Source organism: Lepidochelys kempii, chromosome 28 (assembly GCF_965140265.1).
Source record: "Lepidochelys kempii isolate rLepKem1 chromosome 28, rLepKem1.hap2, whole genome shotgun sequence".
NCBI lineage: Eukaryota > Metazoa > Chordata > Testudines > Cheloniidae > Lepidochelys > Lepidochelys kempii.
The window spans coordinates 5,950,578-5,976,225 of NC_133283.1; the positions used below are offsets into that span (position 1 = coordinate 5,950,578).

Below are 25,648 nucleotides of genomic sequence, written 5' to 3' on the forward strand. Positions count from 1 at the left end.
TGGCCGTGACCTCTGTTTTTCTAATATAGCATGTCCTGCGTTCTCATTGTGATTTTTGAATTCGGAATTTTTCATTCTACATTTTAATTCTTATTTTTATGGCACACGTTGAGTCTGTTGGATCATGTCACTTCCTCTCTGACTCATTTCCTGGCCTGGTGTCAAAATTTCATTTGCATTTGATGCACCAATGCGAGTTGCCTCTCCCGGCTGTTACTTTGCCTTTCAATCCAGCCCTTCGTGCTTTTCCACGTCACTGCTTGTGTGTGGGACTTGGTTCCCAAATATTCACTAAGGCCCGTGTACGATCTCCTATTAAATCCTTCTCAAAGGCAAAAATACACTGTGATTTCTACTGAGCAGAAGATCGGCCGTACTGCGTCAGACCAAGGGTCCAGCTAACCCAGCGTCCTGGCTTCCAAGAGTGGCCAGGGCCAGGTGCTTCGGAGGGAATGAACAGAACAGGGAATCATCAAGTGATCCATCCCCTGGGATGCACTCCCCAGCTTCTGGGAGTCAGAGCTTAGGGACACCCAAATCACGGGGTTGCATCCCGGATCATCCTGGCTCATCACCATTGATGGACCGATCCTTAGAACTTATTTAATTCTTTTTTGAACCCAGTTATAGTTTTGGCCTTCACAGCCTAATGGACACACATCTACCATCGCAAGATTGCGTGGTGACCACAAGAGTTCAAAACTCATGAATTCAAAACGCACCCTCAAGTCATGAAATTAAAAAAAGAAAGAAAAAAATGATACTGGGCTCTTTTTAGGTGCTTTTTTGCTCCCGAGCCTTTAGGGTGCGGGAGGCCCAGATCCGCAAAAATAGGAACCTCCGCCCCTGAGTGCCCAGCCTCGTACCTGTCACGGAGCAGCTGCAGATGGCGACGCTCCGGTTGTGGGCCCGAGCAACAAGCACCCGCTGGTGGGATCGCATCGTAGCGCAGGTGTGGGTTGAGGACCAGGGGCTGCAGAGATTTTGGATGCACAAGGCCACATTCCTGGCTCCGCGTGCCGAGCTCGCCCCAGCCCTCCGGTGCAGGGACACCGAAATGAGGCCGGCACTGACAGTCGAGAAGGGAGCGTCGATTGCACTTTTCCTTTAAAGGGAGCTGTCTCCGCTGAGGTTCGTCATTCTGGTGATTTATCTTCATTTCCCTTCTCCGAGGGGAGGGGTGGGTGACCCCTGGCCCAGGGACGTAGCAGCTCCCTCCCCATCTTTCAGCCACTCTGGGAACCTGTCTCTGCTCAGAGCTGACAGGTTGCCTCCTTCCCATTCATCCTGCTCCTTAGCTGTGCAGGAGCGAGTCCTTTCGCTTGCACCAGTGGCCCCTCGGAGGATGCTTCTCCCCAGCTGCATTGGGGGTATAGCGGTGAGCGTAGCTGCCTTCCAAGCAGTTGCCCCGGGTTCGATTCCCGGCCAACGCAACGGTGTACTTTTCCCCTTGGCTGGAACTGGTTTAATTTCAGCCACGTCGTGCGATAGTCCCATTCTCAACACAAGTATCAGAGAATTTACGTCCTAAATTCCAGCAGCTGATTAAAGACACCGGGTGTGGGGGATGCAGGGAACCGGACTAGAGAGGGAGCCGTAGGAATGGATCAGAGCCCTGCACGGATACCACCGCATCCCGTCCGCAAACATTGTCCACAGATTTGCAACGCTGCGCGAACAGCTCCACCATGCACCCGTGACGCAGGGCCGTGCCTGACCACCCACCGTCCTCCACTTCTCCCCCGAGACTTCCTGCCCCACCGCCCCAGAGAGCCGCGGATTTACAGGGCTCTGCAGAAACCGTGGGGACCTGCATCTGGGTCTCCTTGTCCTAATTCCAGCAGGCGGCGGGGTTTGCCTCCTGCCCGTGCATGATGGGCAGATCATGAATGAATATTCATGGCAGGGTTCAGGTCCTATAACAGGGCAAACCACCGTGTTGAAGGCCTTTGCTTTGCATCCTCCATCCCTTCATCTCTGTTGTCATCTACCATCAATCTTGGGCACTGAGGAACCTGGACCATTGGACTCACTGGGCAGGCCAGAGACAGGGCTGGTCCTCTGTCTCTCACCACCAGGTCCTCAAGGAAGGGTGTGAGTGTGTAAGTCCAAGTTCACATGCAAAGAATGACACTCCCGATATCCCCAATCCTGGATTCTTGCTGTCTGGGCCTGGGGTTTGGAGCTTTTCTGTCTCTTTTACTGATTCGAATAAAAATCACGATGGCTGTGCTTTGCCCTCAGTGTGAGCATCCTCGCCGTAGCCCTGGAGGTTCCCAACAAGATCGCAAACACATTGGTTTTAGTTCTGTGTCGCCTGAGTCTGGGGCAAGAACCCGACTACCCTCAGCTCATCAGTCAGGATCAACTGGCACTCAAAATGCAAATGGGTCAGGCATCAACGCCATAGGCAACCTGCTACTGCCCCTCTCGCTGAACACCTGTGGTGAGCAGGATTGAGCTGGGACAACCTCTTGGCTTCAGCCACTGAGTGTTTCTTTGTGCTCCCGGTCTCTTTCTCTCCCCTCCCCCTGTATTTCTCTCCTTCACTCTCTCTGCCATTCCCCTCCTGCACTTTCTCAGGAACTTGCCCCACAGCATTTAGGAAAAGTCAGAGACTCTATAATCTGCACAATTCAGAGGGGATGTGACCCAGTTCATCACCACTCAACTGGAGAACATGAGACTTTATGGGAAACTAAATTCACAAAATGCACACTCAACCTGTGGAACTCCTTGCTGGTCGATGTTGTGAAGGCCAAAACTATAACTGGGTTCAGAAAACAACTAGGTAATTTCATACGGAATAGGTCCGTCAATGGCTGTCAGGGATGCAACCCCATGCTCTGAGTGGGTTAAGCCTCTAGTTGCCAGAAGTTGGGAGTGGCTGACAAGGAAATGGTTTTGTCCGGATATGTTACTGGCCACAGCAATAAAGTGAGTGGATCCAAATCCCTTTTCAGAGCTCAGGAACACAGAGGAATCACGGGGCTTTTCGTTCCTTAGCTTCTGGTGCCAGCAAGTGGCTGTTTTCTTTCATTCATTTCTGTTTAAAGCTTTAGCATCTTTCAAAGACATGTTATCTCCCTGGGAGATACCCGCAAACAAAACCAAACCCAACAACAACAAAAAAAAGATCAAGATTGAAATGTTCTCCAGGTTCCTTGGTCAATCCCTCAACCCCCAGTAGATGCTGATTCCTTCAGCCCCAGCTGGGCAGGGCGTGAAGCCCTTTCGTTCTTTGTTGCCTAGTTCCCCTAACTCTGAGGGACTTGAGCTCCCCTATGTCTCCGGGACCCTCCACACCTCTCCCGACCCAGCTCCTCCTTATCCCTGGGGCTTTCTCCCAGCAGAGGGACATTGCAGGGGACAGGGTCCCCGTTTGCCTTTGCTCTCTGTCTAGCCCAGCCCAGGGTGCCTAGACCTGGGGTGTCTGAGCGCCGTGGCCCTGCGTGGAGCTGCCATTCACCTGCCCCTCATTGGGTCTCAGCTTTCGTTTACTCCAGCATTTTTTCTCTCCATCAGCAGCAGCATCCCAAACCCGTTGAGCTTGCCTCCTGTCCCCTCAAGGGAGCGTGAAAATCACCTGCAGCTCGGCTCTCGAAGCATTCAGTCCCTCCAGGATGCAGGGGTTCCCTCCTTCTCCATCGTCATCCACCGTCATCCCAAGAGGCCCAGGGGAGAGGAATCTCCATAGATTCCATAGAGCTACAGCTCACTTCATCGGATGCATCCTGATGAAGTGAGCTGTATCTCACGAAAGCTCGTGCTCAAATAAATTGGTTGGTCTCTAAGGTGCCACAAATCCTCCTTTTCTTATTGCATTTTTCAAAGGCTAAACAACCCCCGAAACCTGCTCTGATCAAGCCAGATAAGAGCTTGTCTACACTGCGAAGTTGTCGACAACACTTTTGTCTTTCACGGGTGCTTTATAAAGCCCCCCACCCCCCGGGGTGAAAGACAAAAGTTTTGCCGACGCCAGTGCCCACAAAGCTAAGGCCGCTCGCGGGGCTGGACGTGTGTGTCCACACAGGCTTGCTGCTGAAAGCTGCAGGGTGCAGACAAAGCCCTCCGTTACTGTCACCTGATTTTTGCCCGTCCCAGTAAGATTGGAGACTTCCATAGCTTTCGGAAAGATGAGACTTGGGGACTTCAAGCTCTGGGTCTGTGGAGGCTGTTTTCCTCTCACCCTTCCTAGCACACGATCCTCCCCGGGATCTAAGAGGGGAGATTAGACCCAGGTCCGGCGCAGGGGTCGCGGATGGTCAGACACTAAACCACAGCAACAATAACATGGCTGCTCCATCGTCAGCAGGATCCAAACCTGTGTCGGCAGACCCGAACGGATTTTTTAACAGGGAGGCCTGACCACTTGGCCACAAGCACCCCTGACGCCCAGTTTTCTCACCACGCGGCAGTTGTGGTTTTTGGGGAAGTTACTTCTAGCCATTGGTCTCAGAGTAGCAGCCGTGTTCGTCGGTATCCGCAAAAAGGACAGGAGGACTTGTGGCACCTTAGAGACGAACCCATTTATCTGAGCATCAGCTTTCGTGAGCTACAGCTCGCTTCATCGGATGGCATGCAGTGGAAATGAATTATGCTCAGATAAATTGGCTAGTCTCTAAGGTGCCACAAGGACTCCTTTCCTTTCTAGCCATTGATATTCCCAGCTGCCTTGCAGCATCACTCTGTCTATTAGTGGCATTGGTCCTGCTTTGAGCAGGGGGTTGGAGTAGATACCTCCTGAGGTCTCTTCCAACCCTGATCTTCTAGGATTCTATGAAGAATAAGAATTCTTGGCATGCAAAGTTCCCTTCTGTCTGGAGCATGACTAGAGGGTGTTGGGGGTTAGTGATGTCGCCGTAGATAGTTGTCAATTCTCCAACTTGGGCGTTCAGACAGTCCCTTTCCCAGCCATATCTCCAGCACATCAGGGATGTCAAATGCAAGGGCCAGGCTTTCCTTTGGAACTGGGATTGCCACCCTGGAGTAAAGTCACCCTCTTCTTTCATCCCATATGTTCCATGAAATAACAGCAGCGAAAGAAAGAAAGAAAGAAAGAAAGAAAGAAAGAAAGAAAGAAAGAAAGAAAGAAAGAAAGAAAGAACATCATGATTCCACTTTCAGGGCAGAAGGTAGCCATGTCCCATCTGTTATTTGCATTGTAGGAGAGAAATTTTCAGTGGAATTTAATGCCCTTGGTCAGAGAAGTGACACAGAGAGATTTTTGCTATTCAGTGACTTGTGCAAAGAAAATTGTTTCTGTCTGAAATTGAGGAGGAGGGAAATGAAAGAGCCACACGGTGGCACCGTAATTTAAGGAACGAGCGTAAAGGCCTCAGAACGGCTCCCTGGGGAACTGAATTACTCCATTCACCTGGGACTAAAGAGACACTGGGTTCTTCCAAGGAGACACTGGGAAATCGTGACATTGAGTCAGACCTGGGGGGGGGGCGGTCCGGCTTCTTTCTCTCTCTGCAACAAAGTGACCTTGATTCCCAGGAAGGGAGAAAAGGCCTGGGGCTGCCGTGAGCGGCATGCTGGGGTCCCCTGGGTAGGGTGATCACATCTCAGGGTTTTCTGGACATTGCCTCTCTCTTGAGCCCCTGTCCGGGTGGATTTTTCAAAGAAGAGCCAATGTCTGGATTGCCACGAAGGAGATGCTGCAGCTCAGAAAGAGCCCTGATTGGTCCAGGTCCCGATGGGCCTCCCCCTGCATCCGCAGCTGATTGGTCCATTCCCCTGCACCTGCGGCTGCCAGATCCCACCTGTCCAGGCCCTGCTCCTAGCCCTGTGGAGGGGGGGTCCTGCAGGGGGTCACTGACTAGGGGCTGTCACGGCATCCTCTCCTTGCACCAGCCCCCCGGACACCGCCAGCAGCCCCAGCGCCCTGACCTGCCTCCCCGCTGTGGTTCGCCCTCTTTGCTCTTAAGTGTGATCAGGGGGAAAGAATCATTTATTTGCTGTTCTCAGTTGTGTATTTTTCTTGTGTCAGGCTTTTTTTGAAAAAGCTCTGTCTAGTTAATGGCACGTTTGGTTAATTGCTCAGCTGGCTTGCTGGCGGGTGAGTCTGGAGGAGGAAGAGTTTGCCTAGATTCCAACTGAAGATTTCTCCAAGCAAGGGGAAACTGGGAGGGAAGAGGTTGCTTTTGGCTCAGCAGACTGTATAGATTGGGTGATCAAAGACTCAAGCTGAGAGTCGCGTGACCTCTGCCTCAGGTGTGGGGGAACTCTGAGTTTCTTCTTGCCGTGTTCCTGTGGGGACAGGCCTGTTTAGATGGGCGTTTTCTGTATAACGGTGACGATAACGTAGGTGGATTATAAAGTAGCCATGTGATGTCGTAGAAATTACATTGCAGTTATTTATTATTCATGTTTCTTGATTGTAAGTTTTTATAAAGTTGGCACTTAAGAATTAAGTTTTGTTCTTTTGGGGACTGGAATGTGGGGAGGTTGGCTCCGTGCAATCCTGGCTGAAAATCCTTAGAGACTAAATTCTGGGTCTCGCGGTGTTTTTCTATGGCTATGACATAAACTCTAGCTCACTCAAAGGTGACACTGGCTCAGAGCTGATCCTCAGGAGGGTCTGAGTTAGTGTCAAAATCATGGCTTTCCAATCAGGGACTCATGCCCCAGTCCCGCACGTGGCAGGTGGGGACAGTCACTGCTATATTCAGGAGGTAGGAACTGGCAGCTGCCCCTGCACAGGGATGTCGGGGTACAGCCTGGCAGCTTCTCAGGCAGATGAGCCAGAGAAAAGACCCAGGGAAAAATTCCTTCCCAACCCCAAATATGATGATCAGTGAGACCCTGAGCCTGTGAGCAAGACCCACCAGCCAGACACTTGGGAAAGAAGTCTCTGTAGTAACTCAGAGCCCTCCCCACCCAGTGTCCCATCCATGGCCACTGGGGATATTTGCTGTTAGCCATCGCAGATCAGCCACATGCCATTGTAGGCCGTCCCATCCTACCATCCCCTCTATCAACTTGTCCAGCTCAGCCTTGAACCCAGTTAGGCTTTTTGCCCCCACTGCTCCCCTTGCAAGGCTAGAAGGAACTTCCCTCCTCTGATGGTTAGAAACCTTCATCTAATTTCAAGGCTAAACCAGCTGATGGCCCAGTTTACGTCCATGTGTTCTCACCTCCACACTGGTGCTTAACTTTTGTTTATGTCGTTATTATTGTAGCATTAAAAGAATCAGCAGTGGCAAAAACGGATCCAAAACTTTATCATTCTGTTCCCCCCCCCGCCAGCCTGCGGGAGCATAGTACAAACACCTCACACAGCCAGAATGACAACGCTGTGTCGTAGGAAGAGAGCGTGTAGACATAAGCCCTTGTACCAGAGGCCTGAAGCCTGGGCTAAAGTAGTGGTCAAAGCTTTACTGATATAAAGCAAAAAGAAGCTGTGAGCAAAAGGCAGGAGCTGCTCACGGACTCGGGCAAGAACAGGGCTGATATTGCAAAAATTCACATCCCTAAGAAGCGCTGGGCACAGAGTGCTCACGCAAACACATCCCGATGTCAGGGATGGTACGAAACCATGCCGCGAGGGTAACAGGAACACACTGACCCCTCCTCAAAGATAAGGCCAGGGCGACAGTACGTAATAGAAGTGTGTTGATTGAACCAAAGTGTACAAGGTGATGGGTGATAACTAGCCACGTCGGGGGGCAGTAACTAATTATGTCAGAGGGGCCAGTACGTAACTTGTGTGTGTCGGGGTATAAAGATGTATCTCAGAGGGAATGTCTTTGTCTAGACTAGGGAGGAACGGAAAGTCCTGCCATTCACTGAGCTAGTCCATTGTTACGGGCTTACATGTCTTAGTGGTCCGGTAGGGTCTGCGGGATACTAGTACTGTGCTTTGTTGACAATAAACATGGCCTGGTGCCTTCGTTCCTTAATGGATCTTGTGGTCATTGGGCGGTTTGCTGGCTGTCTGCGCAGAGCTGGGGCAGGACACAGGGGGAACACAAAGAGAACACACACACACACAGCCGAACATCTAATTAAACGGGTGACCCCGACGTGACATCTACCCACACACTGAAGGACAAGGAGATACAGACGCATGTTCCCACAGTTTCTGACTTTCTCATATTTAAAAATTTTATTAAAGCTAATGTTAAAGAAATGATCTAATGCCTAGGTTGAGAGATGACTATCTGTACAGCTGGGTATAGCGCTTAGATTATCCACAAATATACCGTTAGTTTTTAAAAGTCGGATGATACATAGAGTACATACTCAGTAATAACCCAAATTTAGGTGAATAGATTTAACAATACAGTTTAGCTACTAGAATCCGAATACTTGGGTACATCACTCATGAAAAGTTGTACAGAGATTTGGTTGTGGAAAGCAAGCTATACCAATGAGTGGAGATTGTCCCTCAGTAACTGAGGAAAATACGATCCAGGAGGAAAGTATTTGTTACTTTCCTGACTGTGCTTCAAATCGGCACCATCCCTCCTGGCATTGCCGATGTCCGGTAATGTGTTCTAGGTAGACATGTCCTTTGACCATTTGATGGCATCCGACACCAGGAGTTGCCGCATCAGCTGAGCGTAGCGTTGGCCGATTCCGCATCCTCTCAGCGGGGACCTGCTCGTTTCTGGGGTCCCCTGCGCCCAAGGTGCCGACGATCAGTGCGTGTCCCTGGACCTGGTAACCCCTAGCTCTCAGGGTGCTGGCCAGAGGGGCGTCTCTCTCCCCCTTTCGAGCTCCGGCACCATGGACGGCTGGGGTCCTGTTCTCAAACAGCACGGCGACGTCCACCGTGACGACCTTCTTCCGGCCCTCGTTGGGGATGACGATGTCCGGTCGCAGCTGGCTGTCGGTGCCGGGGACGGCGGAGTTCACGGCGACCTTCCCCATGGATGGCGGGAGGGCTCTGGCCGGGCGATCGGGGGTGGCATTGCGTCGCAGCTGCTAGGCTCTTTGGGGGTCGCGTCTCGTTGGCGTAGCCGCACGTCCCGCATCGCTTGTCCCGATTCCCATGGCCGCTGGCTCCGTTCAGCGGGATGCAGTTGAGCCTCCAGCCGGCACACCGGGGGAAGCTGCCCCCGGGGAGGAGGTGGTTGCCGTTGTCCCACGTGCATGGCATCTCGAAGGCCTTGCCCTGGTCTGGCTTTGTTACACAAGGGGGATTCCTACAGGTCACTGCCCCCTGTGTGTTTAATGACCTGCTGGGATGAGGGCCAGGAATCCTCTGATAATGTGATTATCACACAGTGTGACTGACATTAAACCAATTCCAGAGAAGGACAAAATGCATCCCTGCATTGGCCGGGAATCGAACCCGGGTCAACTGCTTGGAAGGCAGCTATGCTCACCACTATACCACCAATGCCTCTGGGGGGGGCATGACCCTCCTAGGTGCCCCTGGTGCGAGCAAAAGGACTCATTGCCACCCGGCAGGCTGGGCGAGCAAGTGGCAGCCTGTCAGCTCGGAGCCCAGACAGGTTCCCAGACCCAGAGAGCTGGAGGGTGTGCGGGCCTCGTGCCATAGCACCGTGCGGCCATTCATGGCCTCAGCACTGGGGCCAGGCACTAAACCCCAAACCCCACATGTGCCGCAGGTCCAGTTGCAGCTGGGAAGCCAGGGTTTGCTCCCGGGCAGCTCAGCGTCTATGTCCAGCCCAGGGTGCGATTTGTACCGCTAAACAAGGTCAGGCGTGACAAAGCCCCGGCTGGGATGATTCAGTCGGGGATCGGTCCTGCTTGGAGCAGGGGGTTGGACTAGATGACCTCCTGAGGTCCCTTCCCACCCTGATAGTCTATGATTCTATGAACACAGAAAGGTTTGTCCTTATGGCTACTTCCCAAGAGTTTGTTTCTTTAGTAATCGATCTATCCCCCCCCCGGCCATCAAGAACAACTGATTTAATGCACAGTAACTTAAAGTTTCTATTATGCTGGTGTCTGGCTGTGAAATTTATTGTTTTTTGTCCCAGCCCATTCAAAGACTAAACGACTGCACAAGGGGTCCTTAATTTCAGATTCTACAAAGCTGAGATGCAGACACGGTCTATTGTACAGCTGGTGAAGTGACAGGGACACACTCCCGCCAGGGCTGTTTCTGGCTTAACTGGTTCTGACTTTCCGATCCAAGAGAACGCGTCCATGTAGGACCTATGGACAGCCGCCCTGTCAGCGCATCACCCGACAGGTGTGTCACAAAACACAGCCCTTCCCCTCTGGAAGAGAAACACTCCCTGAGGTCACCGCCTCCCTTCACTCTCCGTGGGGCTGTTTGCCTGGGGGACCTGGCTCTCTCTGGGAGGCCCATGGTGATTCTTACAAGAGCCGTTGGGGGGCAGGAGTTTTCCCCATGGAAATCTCTTCACTTCTTTCTCAGGACCACCTTCTTGGGCCTGGCTTTAGCCTGGCTCTCTCATGACTTGGTTTTAGGTGGGATGTTGACCACCTTCTGGGTTTGGCAGCTTAGACCCTTTGGGGTCTTTTCTCTGCCATTTTGGTCCCTGCTGCAGCCACCACTTTCTTAGGGCTATTCCTGGCCCGGGGCATGGTGGCCTTTCTGGGGATCCTGGCAGCTCTGAGCAGCTTCCTGGTGGCTATTTCCCTGCTCAGAGCCACTGGCTTCTTCTCATGCCTTGTCCTGGGGGCCCAGCTGCTGCTGGATGAATGTGAAGGAGCCAGGGTGCTGGTGACTTTAGCCTGCACCAAGCTGCACCAATCAGACTCCTAGCCCCAACCGGACGTGGGTCTTGTTTTTCTGCCCCTGGAGAACGAGGACCTGCCAGTGCGCATCATGTTATACCTTTGTTCAATCGGCGAAAACACAAACTAGAGCCACAGGGGACTGGAATTGATTTCAGCGGCTGGACAGGTTTGCTAAGTTTTGATACATTTGCATAGGAAAATGTTACGTGTTTAAATTCATTTCAAGCACCCCCCATTCAGTGGAATTCCTGGAGATACTGGAGGTGGCCATGAAAATGTGTTTCCATTAAAAAAATCAACCACTGCCCAGGGAGCACCTGGATTTGAACCAGGGGCCTCTTGATCTGCAGTCAAATGCTCTACCACTGAGCTATACTCCCTGTGATTAAAGAGTGTTGGAGCAAGTTTCCTGAGGATTATGAAGGACTCAAAGAGCTCCTCTTACGTTCCCAGCCATGGGTGGTTTAAAAATGGGGTTTCATTAAATTTTATAGATGCACGTAAAAAACCACACCTCGCACAATCCCCACCCCTGCTCGGTCTCACCGGACCACAACTACTGCTTACCTGGGACCACACCCTGCTCCCCAGCTCTGGGCAATTTAACCTCTCCAGCATTCTCCAAACCCTCAAAGGGCATATTTAAATAGAACCCATTAATCCCCATGGTGTGACTCCAGTAACTGCCAGACAATGCCATTCTGACCCGAGCTCCCGCAAACTAGCCCGTACGGCAGAGCGGGGGCCGTGATGCTCAGGGGTCCCTTTTTTTTATATTTTGCAAACTTGGGGTTCAGGGGGACAATTCTCGTCTCCCATCCGTGGCCAGTGCCGAGCTGAGCTTTATGCTTATGTGAGCGGGGAAACGCTCCCGCTATTGTAGGGAACTTTTCCCGGCCTATACACGACCCCGGTGAAGTGGGCTAGCGGGAGGATCTGAGTCTCTTCCACTCTCCTGCGTGGCAGAGTCCTCGCAACCCCAGCAAGGCTGGGTCCAGGATTCCCGGGGAGCTCGACCCCCAGTCTCGTCATGGGCACTTAGGGCAGGGGCTGGGGTGTCCCCACTCCGGGGTGCTCTCTCTGCACTGGATGCTTCCCTGACCCACTGATCGTTACATACAGTTCAGACAAGCATACTTTATTAAACAGCAACCAATGTTAAAAAATAAGGACAAAATGGGAAAGGGGAAAGGAAAACGCCCCAACCCCACTCTGTGACGTGGGGACATCACAGCCAGCGTCTCTAGAAAACATCAGGGAAGTTCACAGTCTGTTCCTCACATGTCCCAGACCTCCTGTCCAGGCCCTAGCCCTGCCGCGGGTCGGACCCTTGCTCGGGCCGTGGCCACACGCCCTCAGGCTCTAGGTGGCAGGACCCTTCTTCCCAGCATCGGCCCCCATGTCGGGGTTACGACCCCCCTCGCCCCCACGTCCGGCCTGCAAGGCCTCTTGACTGGGGGCGTCCCCTGCGCTGGGCCCGTTCGAAGCAACCAGAAGGTGTCGAGGTGGCCGTGGGACTCTCGGGGTAAAATTTTCAGGACTCTGCGATGCAGCAGGTCAGGCCAGACGTTCCCAGCGATCTCGTCTGCCTTTGAAATCGGTGACGGAACACAAAATATGGGGGTAAACGAATCCTCAGCAGCGGCTTCCCCCGCTCCTGGGGGCAACCGGGGAAGGGGGCTGTTTAGGAAGGACAGCTGAAGGATGCGCTCCCCGGATGGTTATGCACCGAGATGGCCGCCGGCCGCCTGGCTCTCGAGATGGTTGAGCAGTGCATTGGCATCCTTGGGAGAAATGGGTTTGAATCGGGGTCACAGTGGGGAGGGGAGAGGTGTGTGCGTGTGGCGGGGCGGTGGGGGGGAGGCGCGGAGTCCTGGAGAGAGCAGTGGCAATAAAGACATTTGGGGAAAGTCTGTCGAATCCAGGGAAAGTGGAGTGGCATTCGGAGGGAGGGCCGGCTCCACACCAGCAAGGATCGTGTGTAAACTGGGTGGGATTCCCGCACCGATCCTGAGCCCCCAAACCTCCCCTCTCCTATGACCCCATCCCCCACCTCCGCTTACTCCCCATCTCTGGCTCATTTTTCGTCCCTCCCTTCCTGACCCCGCCAGCCCAGACGCACCCAGGGGACACCCGGCAGGGGGCCCGCGCTCGATCCCCCCGACACCCCTCCCGAGTTGTGCCCCCGGAGCAGACCCCGGCAGGCGCAGTCATGAACTAGGTCCGATCTCGCTTTCTAACAACCAGGGACAGGTTCCCTGGGGCCCCCGGCGCAGAGAGTCACTTTCCTGCCCCGCCCCGGCATGTCCCCAGGTCCCTCTCGGTTACCCGCAGTCTCCGTCCCGGGGGCTGCCTGGGGAGACCGGCCCCAGCTGGAGAAAGTTTAGGGTTGCCAACTTGCCCCGCCCCTTCCCCAAGGCCCCACCCCCACTCCCGCCATCACTGGCTCTCCCCCACCCTCACTCACCCGGCTGGGGCAGGGAGTTGGGATGCAGACGGGGGTGGGGGCTCCGGGGTGGGGCCAGGGATGAGGGGTATGGGGTGGAGGAGGGGGCTCTGGGCTGGGACAAGGGGTGGGGGTCTGGGCTGGGGCCAGGAATGAGGGGTTCGGGGCGTAGGAGGGGGCTCCAGACAGGGGGTGGGGGTGCAGGCTCCTGGAGGGGGTTTGGGGTTCAGGAGGGGGCTCCAGGCTGGGGCAGGGGGTGGGGGTGCAGGCTCCTGGTGGGAGTTCGGGGTGTAGGAGGGGTCTCAGGGCTGGGGAAGGGGGTGGAGGGTCTGGGCTGGGGAGTGGGCTCTGGGGTGGGGCCAGGGATGAGGGGTTTGGGGTGCAGGAGGGGGCTCTGGGCTGGGACAGGGGATGGGGGTGCAGGCTCTTTGAGGGAGTTCGGGGTGCAGGAGGGGGCTCCGGGCCGGGGCAGGGGGTGGGGGTGCAGGCTTCAGGAGGGGGTTTGGGGTGCAGGAGGGGGGCTCTGAGCTGGGGCAGGGGTGGGGGTCTGGGCTGGGGAGTGGGCTCTGGGTTGGGGCCAGGGATGAGGGGTTTGGGGTGCAGGAGGGGGCTCCAAGCTGGCGCAGGGGGTGGGGGTGCAGGCTCCCAGAGGGGGTTCGGGGTGCAGGAGGGGGTTTGGGGTGCAGGAGGGGGCTCTGGGAAGGGGGTGGGGGTCTGGGCTGGGGAGTGGGCTCTGGGTTGGGGCCAGGGATGAGGGGTTTGGGGTGCAGGTGGGGGCTCTGGGCTGGGGCAGGGGTGCAGGCTCCCAGAGGGGGTTCGGGGTGCAGGAGGGGGCTCCGAGCCGGCGCAGGGGGTGGGGGTGTGGGACGGGGTGAGGGGTGCAGGCTCTGGGTGGAGCTTACCTCCGGCGGCTCCCGGGAAGTGGCCGGTGTCATATGAAAACCGCTGTAGAGACCGGTGTCGGTCTGTAAAGTCTCGATCATAATTTGCCCCTTAGGGTGCACGGAGCACGCTCAGTAACATCTGCTGAAGCCACTGCCCTTCCCCCTGCCCTTCCCCGGCAGCAGATTCTGCAGCGTTACAGGGGTGAGGAGGGAGCCAAGGGGGCAAATCGGAGCAGGGGGGTGGCCAGGATCTGAGCAGGGGGGAGGAAATTGACTGGCCGTGGCTGGCGGTGGGTGGGGGGGGGTCAAACAACTGGAGGCAGGGTTAGGAGAGGGGCTAAATCAGGGATGGGGGTGGAGGAGCAGGGGTTAAGCCCAGGGGTGAGGCTCTGCCAGAGGGTAAAACCCTGGCCCAGGCAGGGGCAGAGGGGGTAACGGTTACCCCAGGGGCCTGAGACACTTGTGTTTGCAAAAATAGGGCGAGGGGATTTTTTTATTTCCCCTCCCGCAGACAGCACCTCTCAGCATGGGCCTCCCAGGGCATCCCAGTGGCTGGTCACGGCAGCTCCTCCGTCTGATGTGACCTGCGGGGGGGCTGCGGGTTTAGCATCTGAAGAAGTCGGCGGGGGGGGTTTTTTTACCCACGAAAGCTTATGCCCAAATAAATCCGTTAGTTTTTAAGGTGCCACCGGACTCCTTTCAGAGCAGCAGCCGTGTTAGTCTGGATCCACAAAAGGAACAGGAGTCCTTGTGGCACCTTAGAGACTAACAAATTTATTCGAGCATAAGCTTTCGCGAGCTAAAACCCACTTCATCAGATGCATGCAGTGGAAAATACAGGGGGGAGATTTATATACACAGAGAACATGAAACAATGCGTGTTACCATACACACTGTAGCGAGAGTGATCAGGTAAGGTGAAAAGAAAAGGAGTCCTTGTGGCACCTTAGAGACTAACAAATTTATTGGAGCATAAGCTTTCACTAGCTAAAACCCACTTCATCAGATGCATTCAGTGGAAAATACAGGGGGGAGATTTCATGTAAACCGTAGAGACTAACAAATTTATTCGAGCATAAGCTTTCGCGAGCTAAAACCCACTTCATCAGATGCATTCAGTGGAAAATACAGGGGGGAGATTTCATGTAAACCGTAGAGACTAACAAATTTATTCGAGCATAAGCTTTCGCGAGCTAAAACCCACTTCATCAGATGCATTCAGTGGAAAATACAGGGGGGAGATTTCATGTAAACCATAGAGACTAACAAATTTATTCGAGCATAAGCTTTCACTAGCTAAAACCCACTTCATCAGATGCATTCAGTGGAAAATACAGGGGGGAGATTTCATGTAAACCGTAGAGACTAACAAATTTATTCGAGCATAAGCTTTCGCGAGCTAAAACCCACTTCATCGGATGCATTCAGTGGAAAATACAGGGGGGAGATTTCATGTAAACCGTAGAGACTAACAAATTTATTGGAGCATAAGCTTTCGCGAGCTAAAACCCACTTCATCAGATGCATTCAGTGGAAAATACAGGGGGGAGATTTCATGTAAACCGTAGAGACTAACAAATTTATTCGAGCATAAGCTTTCGCGAGCTAAAACCCACTCCATCGGACGCATGCCGTGGAAAATACAGGGGGGAGATTTCATGTTCTCTGTGTATATAAAATCTCCCCCCCTGTATTTTCCACTCCATGCATCTGATGAAGTGGGTTTTAGCTTAATGCTCAAATACATTTGTTCGTCTCTAAGGTGCCAGGAGGCCGGTTCTTCCTGCTGGACTCCTTGTAGCTTTCGCCCTAAGTGAGATCTCTCTCCTGCCACCCGGCAAACACCGTGCGGGGCTCGTAGCCATGAATGGACTTGGCATTTATCCCGGTCTCCGCTCTCCTGTGTCCAGTTTTGCTTCTCACGGTGATGCCTCACTTGGCATTTTTCTTTCTCGCTTTTTCCTCTCGTCTCTTCGGAGCTGGACCATTTCCAGCCTGCCTGAGTCGGTCTCCAAACCTGGTTTCCATCCAGCCCCCCCCGGGGCGACTTCGCCTCTTTTAGCCACCCCGGATTTTCACCCCGCCCCGGCAGGGGCAGGGCCAGGCCCGGGCAGGAGCCGCCTCTTCCTCCCGGGAGCCCTTCGTGCGTCCGCGGCGGCGGGGCCATGGCCGGGGCCGGGGGCCGCGCGGTGGGTCCGGGCGGGGACACGCGTGGGGCGGACACGCGGGGCGCGGGAGCGAGGGGATGGGGGCCGCCGGGGGAGGGTGGATCTGGGGGTCAGAGCCGTGGCGGGGGGGGGCTGGATCTGGGGGTCGTGGGGCTGCTGGGGGTTGGGAGTAGTTTGGAGCTGGGGGTTTGGGGGTGTCAGTGGGGGGGGTAGAGCTGGGGGTTTTGGGGGGTGTCAGTGAGGGACAGAGCTGGGGGTTTGGGGGGTGTCAGTGGGGGGCAGAGCTGGGGATAGGGGGTTGTCAGTGGGGGGCAGAACTGGGGGTTGGGGGGTGTCAGTGGGGGACAGAGCTGGGGGTTTTGGGGGGTGTCAGTGAGGGACAGAGCTGGGGGTTTGGGGGGTGTCAGTGAGGGACAGAGCTGGGGGTTTGGGGGGTGTCAGTGGGGGGCAGAGCTGGGGATAGGGGGTTGTCAGTGGGGGGCAGAACTGGGGGTTGGGGGGTGTCAGTGGGGGACAGAGCTGGGGGTTTTGGGGGGTGTAAGTGGGGGCAGAGCTGGGGTTTTGGGGGGTGTCAGTGGGGGGCAGAGCTGGGGGTTTTGGGGGGTGTCAGTGGGGGGACAGAGCTGGGGGTTGGGGGGTGTCAGTGGGGGGCAGAGCTGGGGATAGGGGGTTGTCAGTGGGGGGCAGAACTGGGGGTTGGGGGGTGTCAGTGGGGGACAGAGCTGGGGGTTTTGGGGGGTGTAAGTGGGGGCAGAGCTGGGGTTTTGGGGGGTGTCAGTGGGGGGCAGAGCTGGGGGTTTTGGGGGGTGTCAGTGGGGGGACAGAGCTGGGGGTTGGGGGGTGTCAGTGGGGGGCAGAGCTGGGGATAGGGGGTTGTCAGTGGGGGGCAGAACTGGGGGCTGGGGGGTGTCAGTGGGGGGCAGAGCTGGGGGTTTTGGGGGATGTCAGTGGGGCGCAGAGCTGGGGGTTGGGGGTGTCAGTGGAGGGACAGAGCTGGGGGTTGGGAGGTGTCAGTGGGGGGGACAGAGTTGGGGTGGGGTCCATGTTCTGATCCGGCACTGATGCTAATATTGAGGGCTTTGAGTGGGGCCGGGGGCCAGTTCGCAGGGAGGAAGTTGGGGCCAGTGTCTGAAGTTTGTTGCTTGGGAGGTGGGTGGGTGCAGGGGGCATGGGGAGCTGCGGGGGGCGGGGGAGCCGGGCTGCACCCCGTCACCTCTCCCAGGGGCCCTGTGTTTTCTCTGGGAAACCTGCTCCCCGTTTCAGCAGCCCCTCAGAGCTTCCTGGCTGAGGCTGAATGAGGAGAAAAGCCCCAGGGACTCTCCTCGGGCGTCTGCAGGGCAGGACGGGCCCTCAAATCCGGCCGTTGTGAGGCCGTTTGCAGCGGTTTGTAACCCCCCCCCCCGCTTCTTCCAGGAGCCCCCCCGAGAGCGTCGGGCCCCTCTGGGAAAAGAGAGAGAAGCCGCCGAAGCCAAGGAGCCGCGGCAAAGCCAGGAGCTGCTGGTAGGTGCCCAGGGCCCAGGTTCGCCAGGGATCCCGGTGCCCCGAGTGACGGCGAATGCAGGGCCCGGCCTGCCAGCCTCATCCAGGGACCCGTCCCCACCGGAGCCCAGGGTCCGACACGGGGGTGGCATGGTGCCCGTGGGGTGCGGGAGGCCGCTGGGCAGGAGCGGGTCAGTCTGTGTGAGCCCCGAGCCCCTGCCCACGGGCTGTCTGCGTGTCAGACAGTGACCGGGGAGCCTTTCCCGCACCTGGGGGGATGGGGAGGAAATGCGGGCTGCAGAGATGGAGGGTTTGGCCCAGGGCAATTGGATGAGGTTTTGGGGAGAACAGTCCCCCCCCATGAGCGATGTACAGCTCACCCCTGCCCTGATCCGTCCCCCCTTGCTGGGGTAAATAACCTTCCCGTCCCCCAGCGCAAGAGATCCCGCGCTCTGGGAAATAACTCCCCCACCCGCCGGGAGGGGCATTTGTGGGTCTCCCCCGGTACCCACCCGCCCTCTCCCTGTGGCTGCAGAGCCGGACGGCAGCCGAGAGGCAGAAGATGGTCTGGGAGTGGCGGGAGCTGCGAGGGTTTCTGGCGGAGCAGGAGCAGCGGCTGCTGTCCCGGCTGGAAGAGCTCGAGAGAGCCGTTGTCCAGAGAAGGGATGCGGGCGCCTGCCGAGGGTCCCGGGAGATTTCCCTGCTCGGGGAGCGGGGAGGAGAGAAGGGGCAGCTGCTGAGCCCACCCCTGCAGGTCAGGCTGTCGTTGCAATGACCACACGCAGCGTTCCTGTAGGAGCGTCTCCGCCCCAGGCCCCAAAGCACTTAACAAAGGGGGGACAGGGGCATTGTCCCTATGGGAGAAAGGGGGAAAGTGAGGCACAGGGCGGGGCAGAGCCCTGACCAAGGTCACGCAGTAAATGCCCTGCCAATGTCTAACTGCATTTGGGCTGGAGGGTGATGTCCCCTCCCTGCCATGCCGAGGCCCCGAGCCAGGCCTAAGGCCCCTCGCCACCCCAGGTGAACGGGTTTAATGGGGCCAGGGGGCTTGCGGGGCTCTCAGCCCGAGTGGGACTTTCACTCTCAAGGCGGAGAAATATTTTCTTCCTGTAAAGTGCCTCCCTGATGGCGACGTCCCAGCAGGGATTCCCGGGGGGCAGCAGCTGCTCTCTGAACGTGAACCCCAGTGTCTGAAATGCCCCGAACGCCAGAGACGCCAACGGTGGCCCCTCTGCCTGGGACACGCCCCCCGTGACTGTCTCTTCTCTCGCTCCCTCTCCAGGGTGCCGGGAGCAGCGGGAGCAGGTGAGTCCCCGGCTCCATTTCACGCCCCCCTCATGCTCAGTTACGCTGGGAAACGGCACAAAATCCGGAGCTTCCCCCTCCCCTGCAGCCGGCTTGGTGCCTGGGATCAGGTCTCCCCTCGTGCCTGTTACTCCCTGACAGCTCCTGAGGTCCCACCAGGGCTGTCGGACCCATGGGCCGGACCCGGCCCGTCTGGCGTATTTCTGTGGCCGTCTCAGGTATTCCCGGTGTGGAGAATCTCCGCTTTCCATTTTAGCGTAAGTTTCTAGGCCTCGTGGTTGGGGAGAGCCCCTCCCGCGTGCAGCCGGGGAGGCTGTTGTCTTTCTGGGTCTGCCAGCGGCCGGAAGCCATGGCTCAGACGGGTGTGAACTCCTCCGTTCGTCTCGCTGGAGCGTCAGCTGAAACGAGGACACTTTCCTGTCAGCCGGCCTTGGCGGGTCGCCGCTGGAACGGGGAGTGGAGCCCTGGAGGGGTGGGAACGGGGAGTTTCTGTAGGGCGGGGAGAGCAAAGGAGAGACATGAAGGCAATGGAGAGAGAGAAATGAGGGTGGAAGGAAGGGGAAAGCAGGAGCCCTGGCAAGCGCGGGATGGGGCTACTTTCCCACGGCGCGATACTGAGTGTGACCATACAGGACTTGCTGAATACAGGTAACGAAAAGGTTATTTCCTCTCCGAAGGGCAGACTCCCCCCTCGGTGTCTGTGCCTGGGTGTCCCGCGGAGAGCAGTGAGGGTCCTGCCCTGAACGGAGCCGTGCACACAGTCTGCAATCGACGCCCGGGCCCGCTGACCGCCCCAGGGCGTCGAATACGGCCCCCCTGCCAAACGAGGTGCAGGGTTACAGCTTCCGTGGAAGGGCTCTGGGCTTTCGGCATTCAAGGGCCCAGGCTCATTCCCTGCGAAGCATCTGTCTGGGGCCACAGTGCGATTGTGGGACACGCCCACCCTTTGGTCCCTGTCTCCTTCCTTTCCTGGTAACCCAGTGCCGGAGCCCCTTGTTCCTGGAGTAACCCAGCGGACGGGGGTGGCTCTGCACCTCACAGAACCAGTGTCCCAGAGGAAGCTCCTGAGCCCGTCTCCATTCCTCGTGTCCCATCTCTGTGGAGAGCCCAGGGCTGAGGGCAGGTGACTCGCTAGAACAGTGCCCATCTCGGGCTACGAAGCTCAGATCCAGGTTTGCTGGAGTTTGGGGGTGGCTGGGCTCCGGGTTTGGGGATCCGGGCCCGTTTCTCACCCCTCCCTCTTTCCCCGGCAGGGAGGACGGGGCGTTTCGGGAGCCGGAGCCGGGGTTTGGGGAGCTGGAGAGGAGGCTCAGCGATTTCTCTCTGACAAGTGCCGTCCTGCAGCAGGTCCTGCGGGGATTCAAAGGTGAGTGGGAGTCTGGGGGTGGCGTCTCCTCTGGTTAGAGTGACCCCGGCCCTGGGGAGGAGTCGGGGACTCTCGGGATGTCACTGACCCCGGGCTCCATCTCGCAGCCCCAGCTCTGCGAGTCGCCCTTCCCCATGGGAGTCGCCCTGTGGGGCTGGCTCTGTCGGCAGCGGCTGCGTTGGGGGCCTCGGTCTGTGTCCCCGTCCCGTAGTTTAAAGCGGTTCCATTAATAACCAATGGGGATTTCTCTATGAACGCGAGGGACTGAATCCTCACCTCTCCCGTCCTCTCCTTCCCCTAGAGACGCTGCGACGGGAGCTGGGGAGCGACGCAGGTACGTGTCCGTCTCTGACGGGCCGGGGGGAGATTTCACACCAATAACCATGTTCGCGACAGGGCATCACGGCCTCCAGCCCCCATGTGCCCCTGGAAAGGGTGGAACGACGTGACGCCGGGTGAGCCCCGGGACTGGTTCGCTCCTGCTGTGCGTCCGATGGGGATTCAGAGCGAATCCGGAGCTCAGGGGGGTGGTTCCCTTTGGGAAGAGGAACAACGCCCGGCGTGGTGTGAGAGACGGTGAGACACGAACAAAAGCTCCAGACCCTGAAGAGCCTGAGCGCTTTAATGAGCGACTGAACGTGGGGACAGCAGAGTCGCGGGTGGAGCCCAGCCCTCCCCTGAATAGACCCTGGCCCTGAAGGAGAGATGGGGCTGGTCTCCCGTGTACAGACTGGCTGGAAAGGGGAGGAGAGCCCTAGATTGTCTTTGGGATCATTGTGAATGAGACGGGAGCTGCTCGAGTGCGTGTCCGTGCGTCTCACACTTTTCACATTGGTGGCCCCTTATTTGAAGTCAGGTTTTTTTGCGGGGGGGGGGGTGGCGGGGGGATCCCCTTACATTGACTGTGAAAGGAAGAATAAAATGAGTCCCAAGGCTGAGTCTCTGTAACGTGGGTGGGTGTTTCAAGAGTAGGGGACCTTGAAGGATAAAAGTGGCAGACTGAGACTTTGCTTTCAGGGGTTAGAATCATAGAATCACAGAATATCAGGGTTGGAAGGGACCTCAGAAGGTCATCTAGTCCAACCCCCTGCTCGAAGCAGGACCAATTCCCAGTTAAATCATCCCAGCCAGGGCTTTGTCAAGCCTGACCTTAAAAACTTCTAGGGAAGGAGATTCTACCACCTCCCTAGGTAACGCATTCCAGTGTTTCACCACCCTCTTAGTGAAAAAGTTTTTCCTAATATCCAATCTAAACCTCCCCCACTGCAACTTGAGACCATTACTCCTCGTTCTGTCCTCTGCTACCATTGAGAACAGTCTAGAGCCATCCTCTTTGGAACCCCCTTTCAGGTAGTTGAAAGCAGCTATCAAATCCCCCCTCATTCTTCTCTTCTGCAGGCTAAACAATCCCAGTTCCCTCAGCCTCTCTTCATAAGTCATGTGTTCCAGTCCCCTCATCATTTTTGTTGCCCTTCGCTGGACTCTCTCCAATTTATCCACATCCTTCTTGTCGTGTGGGGCCCAAAACTGGACACAGTACTCCAGATGAGGCCTCACCAATGTCGAATAGAGGGGAACGATCACGTCCCTCGATCTGCTCGCTATGCCCCTACTTATACATCCCAAAATGCCATTGGCCTTCTTGGCAACAAGGGCACACTGCTGAGTCATATCCAGCTTCTCGTCCACTGTCACCCCTAGGTCCTTTTCCGCAGAACTGCTGCCGAGCCATTCGGTCCCTAGTCTGTAGCGGTGCATTGGGTTCTTCCGTCCTAAGTGCAGGACCCTGCACTTATCCTTATTGAACCTCATCAGATTTCTTTTGGCCCAATCCTCCAATTTGTCTAGGTCCTTCTGTATCCTATCCCTGCCCTCCAGCGTATCTACCTCTCCTCCCAGTTTAGTATCATCCGCAAATTTGCTGAGAGTTCAATCCACACCATCCTCCAGATCATTTATGAAGATATTGAACAAAACCGGCCCCAGGACCGACCCCTGGGGCACTCCACTTGACACCGGCTGCCAACTAGACATGGAGCCATTGATCACTATCAATGTTCTCAGACTTCATGGCACCGTGACCCCCTTCTGATAACAAAAATGACTACACGACCCCCAGGTGGGGGGACCGAAGCCTGAGCCCCATTGCCCCGGGTGGGGCCTGTAACCTGAGCCCTGCCGCCCAGGGCTGAAGTCCCCCGGTTTCGGCTACAGCCCTGGGCCGTGGGGCTCGGGCTTGGGCCGTGGGGCTCGGGCTTTAGCCCTGGATCCCAGCGAGTCTAAGCCAGCCCTGGTGACCCCATTAAAAGGGGGTCAGACCCACTTTGGGGTCCCAACCCGCAGTTTGAGAACCGATGCTTTAGCTCATAACAAAAGTGATAATATCTCACGGCCCATCTTGTTGCCTGTCGTGAGTCACCTGGGGAAGCAAACCGCCGCTTGAGAACCGTCAGACGAGACCTTTCATTTTCTGAAGGGGAAGAGGGCATTACTTTGTATATGGGCCTGTTGTGAATGAATAGTTAGTTAGCTGCTATGCCAGGTGCGGACTGAGCCAAGGAACGATTCGTTCCCGTAAACCCCCAGTTCAGAAATCTTTCCGGCTTCAGAATCCAGCGCACAGCTGTTCCCGAGTCCCCCTGTCCCTGCCGTGTCTGGGTCACAACCAGAGACTGAAACCCCTCCGGTGCTCTGTGGAGATGAGGACGAAGCCCAAAGATTGGATCCAAAATGGCAATAGCACCGGTAGGACAGCAAAGGCCTCCAAGAATAGACAGTAACGAAGTCCCCAGCCAGAGGGAGGGGAGAGAGAAACAGAGGAGAAGCGAGGGAGAAGGCAGGTCACAAGCTCCCAGACCCGCTCGGCTCCACTTCCTGTCTCCGCTCTGGACAGATTTTATCCAGCGCCCGGCTCCCGGCCTGCCGGGGAGCGTGCTGCCCTCGGGGACCATGTCGGGCCCTGAAGGGTCTCCGTGGGGCTAGCCCTGGTGGGAAGGGCCGGGTCCGCGCCGCAGTAAGGCGACGTCGGGGCCCTGCGAGGTGGAGCGCCTAGAATGTCTCTCCGCGGGGAACGAGCCTGCGGGAGGTGCTGTGAGCGTCACTAAAGCTGGTCTCTCCAATCCCCCCCCCCCACCCCGACAGGCTGCGGAACGACCTCCCCCTTTGCCTCCGGACCGGCCCAGCCTCCCAGGGGACGGGGAAGAGCAACGGCTGCCGGGGAGCTGGCTCAGGTAGGGATTATCGGGGGCGTTGCTGGTGGGTTCCCTCTGCACTGAGAGGGGCAGGAAACCCAGAGGAGGGGGGAGCTTCTGGGGAGTTTCGTCCGGAGGTGGGAGGGGGGCAGGAAATCCACAGGGAGGAGGAAAGGAGGGGGACAGGGTGTGACAGACCTGCGGGGACTGGTTTAACCTGGGGCTTAGGTTCGAGGAACAGTCGGGAGAGGAAACGGCCCGACTGATGGGACAGGAAACACCCCCTCGGACAGGGCTGGCGAAATTACCAGCCTGCAGCTGGAAGCCACTGGCCAGAGGCTGCTGGGAGATATGAAGGGGTCACGCACCAGTGGGGCTTGGCCCCATCCCCTCACACCCAGCTGCTGGCAATGAGGCGGGTGTTTGGATTCCCACCAGGGAGCTGTCCCTGGGCACTCCATGTCCTGTACCAGCCTATGAGGCATGAGACTATCCTGTCCCATGCAGAGAGAGGGGAGGGACCAGGGCTCTCTCTTTCTCCCTGTGACGGGATCCCCGGGGTGCAGCCTGGGACCCCTATGCCCCCTTAACTCTCTAAGACCCTTTCTTGAGCAATGCAAAGTTATTAACTGGTTCCCCCACTTCATCAGTGGAAAGTGGATACACACTGGCCTTTGCAAACCTGAGCAGATTCACCACACGCGTCAGGCAAACTCCCTGCTAAAGATAAATCGTAAAGCAAGTGTATCGATTACAAAAGAGAGTTTTTAAGTGATAGTCAAAAATATAAAATAAAATATAAGCACACAGTGTAAACCTTAACCCTTATCACACTCGACAGTATTTACATCAAGCAATGTTCTCGCCCCACTGGATCTTACAGTCCCTAATACACACGTTTGTCTCCTAAACCTGGGCCAATCTCCCCTGTTGAAATCATCAGTCTTGTGAGCGTCCTTGTTACTTGCAGCATAGGTGGCGGGAGGAGAAAGGGACAAGCATGGGGCCGCTGTGTTCTGTTTTCTACCCTGAGTCCATGTGCTTGGAGACCACAAGTCCAGGCATGTCTGGGGGGCACTGCTGAGTCCCCAGGGGAGGCAATTCCCCGGTGTGTCTCCTGTCAGTGAGTCACTGAATTGTAACTCCTCTGCTGGACAGTGGCTGGTGATGTCTGCTCCGCGCGTGTTTTAGTGACAGCCATACAATGCACTTCTCATAACTTAATATGCGTGAACGAGACACATATGTAGATGGAACAGTGGGTTTCAGCAGATCGTAACCTTTCCCACGACACCTCACACGGCCTGCTTTATATGCAATATCACCATTATCTACACAAATGAGGAATATGGGGGTTACAGGGCTGTCCCCTGTGGCACAGAGTGTCACACTCCCCTCATCCTGATGCCTCCTCTGAGGGGGGTGCAGACGGGACTCTGCTGACTGGGTGCCTCCCAGAGCTTCCATGTGATTGGTCCTGCGCTCCTGCGAATTGTGGGGTTGTGACTGGGGCAGCAGGTCCTGAGTGGGGGGCTCTTTCTCTTACAGGAGCCGGTGGCCTTCGAGGAGGTGGTTGTGTATTTCGCCAGGGAAGAGTGGGCTCTGCTGGACCCCGCTCAGCGAGACCTGTACTGGGACATCATGCAGGAGAACTATGAGAATGTGACCTCGCTGGGTAAGGGTTCCCGTCCCCTCCCTTCTTAGAAAAGGAAGTGAAGAGCGAAGGTTTAGAATCACAGAAGATCAGGGTTGGAAGGGACCTCAGGAGGTGTCTAGTCCCACCCCCTGCTCAGAGCAGGGCCAATCCCCAATTTTTGCCCCACACCCCTAAATGGCCCCCCTCCAGGATTGAACTCACAACCCTGGGTTTAGCAGGCCCATGCTGAAACCACTGAGCTATCCCTCCCCCCATAATGCAGCCTTAACTCTGCCCTGTTTCAGCATCACCCCGACATGCCAATGACACGCACAGTAGCCCTCTGCCCTCCCCTGCTAGAGAACGCTTTGGGAACAGGACAAAGTCGAAGGTCTTCTCTTGGCTAAGGCAAAACTTGGGTTCAGGTCTGGCATAAAGAACAGAAGCTGCCCTCCAGCACCGAGCCCGCTGCATCCAAACCGGC

At 56.4% G+C, this 25,648-nt stretch overlaps 2 non-coding genes and 1 pseudogene across 2 annotated transcripts; 1 reads left to right on the top strand and 2 right to left on the bottom strand.

The window, feature by feature from the left end:
• Positions 1–9,283: 9,283 nt before the first annotated feature.
• On the bottom strand, positions 9,284–9,355 carry TRNAG-UCC (transfer RNA glycine (anticodon UCC)). Its single transcript has one exon. It is a non-coding gene; the product is annotated as a tRNA-Gly (tRNA).
• A 1,642-nt stretch (positions 9,356–10,997) lies between these two features.
• On the bottom strand, positions 10,998–11,069 carry TRNAC-GCA (transfer RNA cysteine (anticodon GCA)). Its single transcript has one exon. It is a non-coding gene; the product is annotated as a tRNA-Cys (tRNA).
• A 5,110-nt stretch (positions 11,070–16,179) lies between these two features.
• Positions 16,180–25,648, top strand: part of LOC140904192 (uncharacterized) — a 187,078-nt pseudogene continuing 177,609 nt past the window's right edge.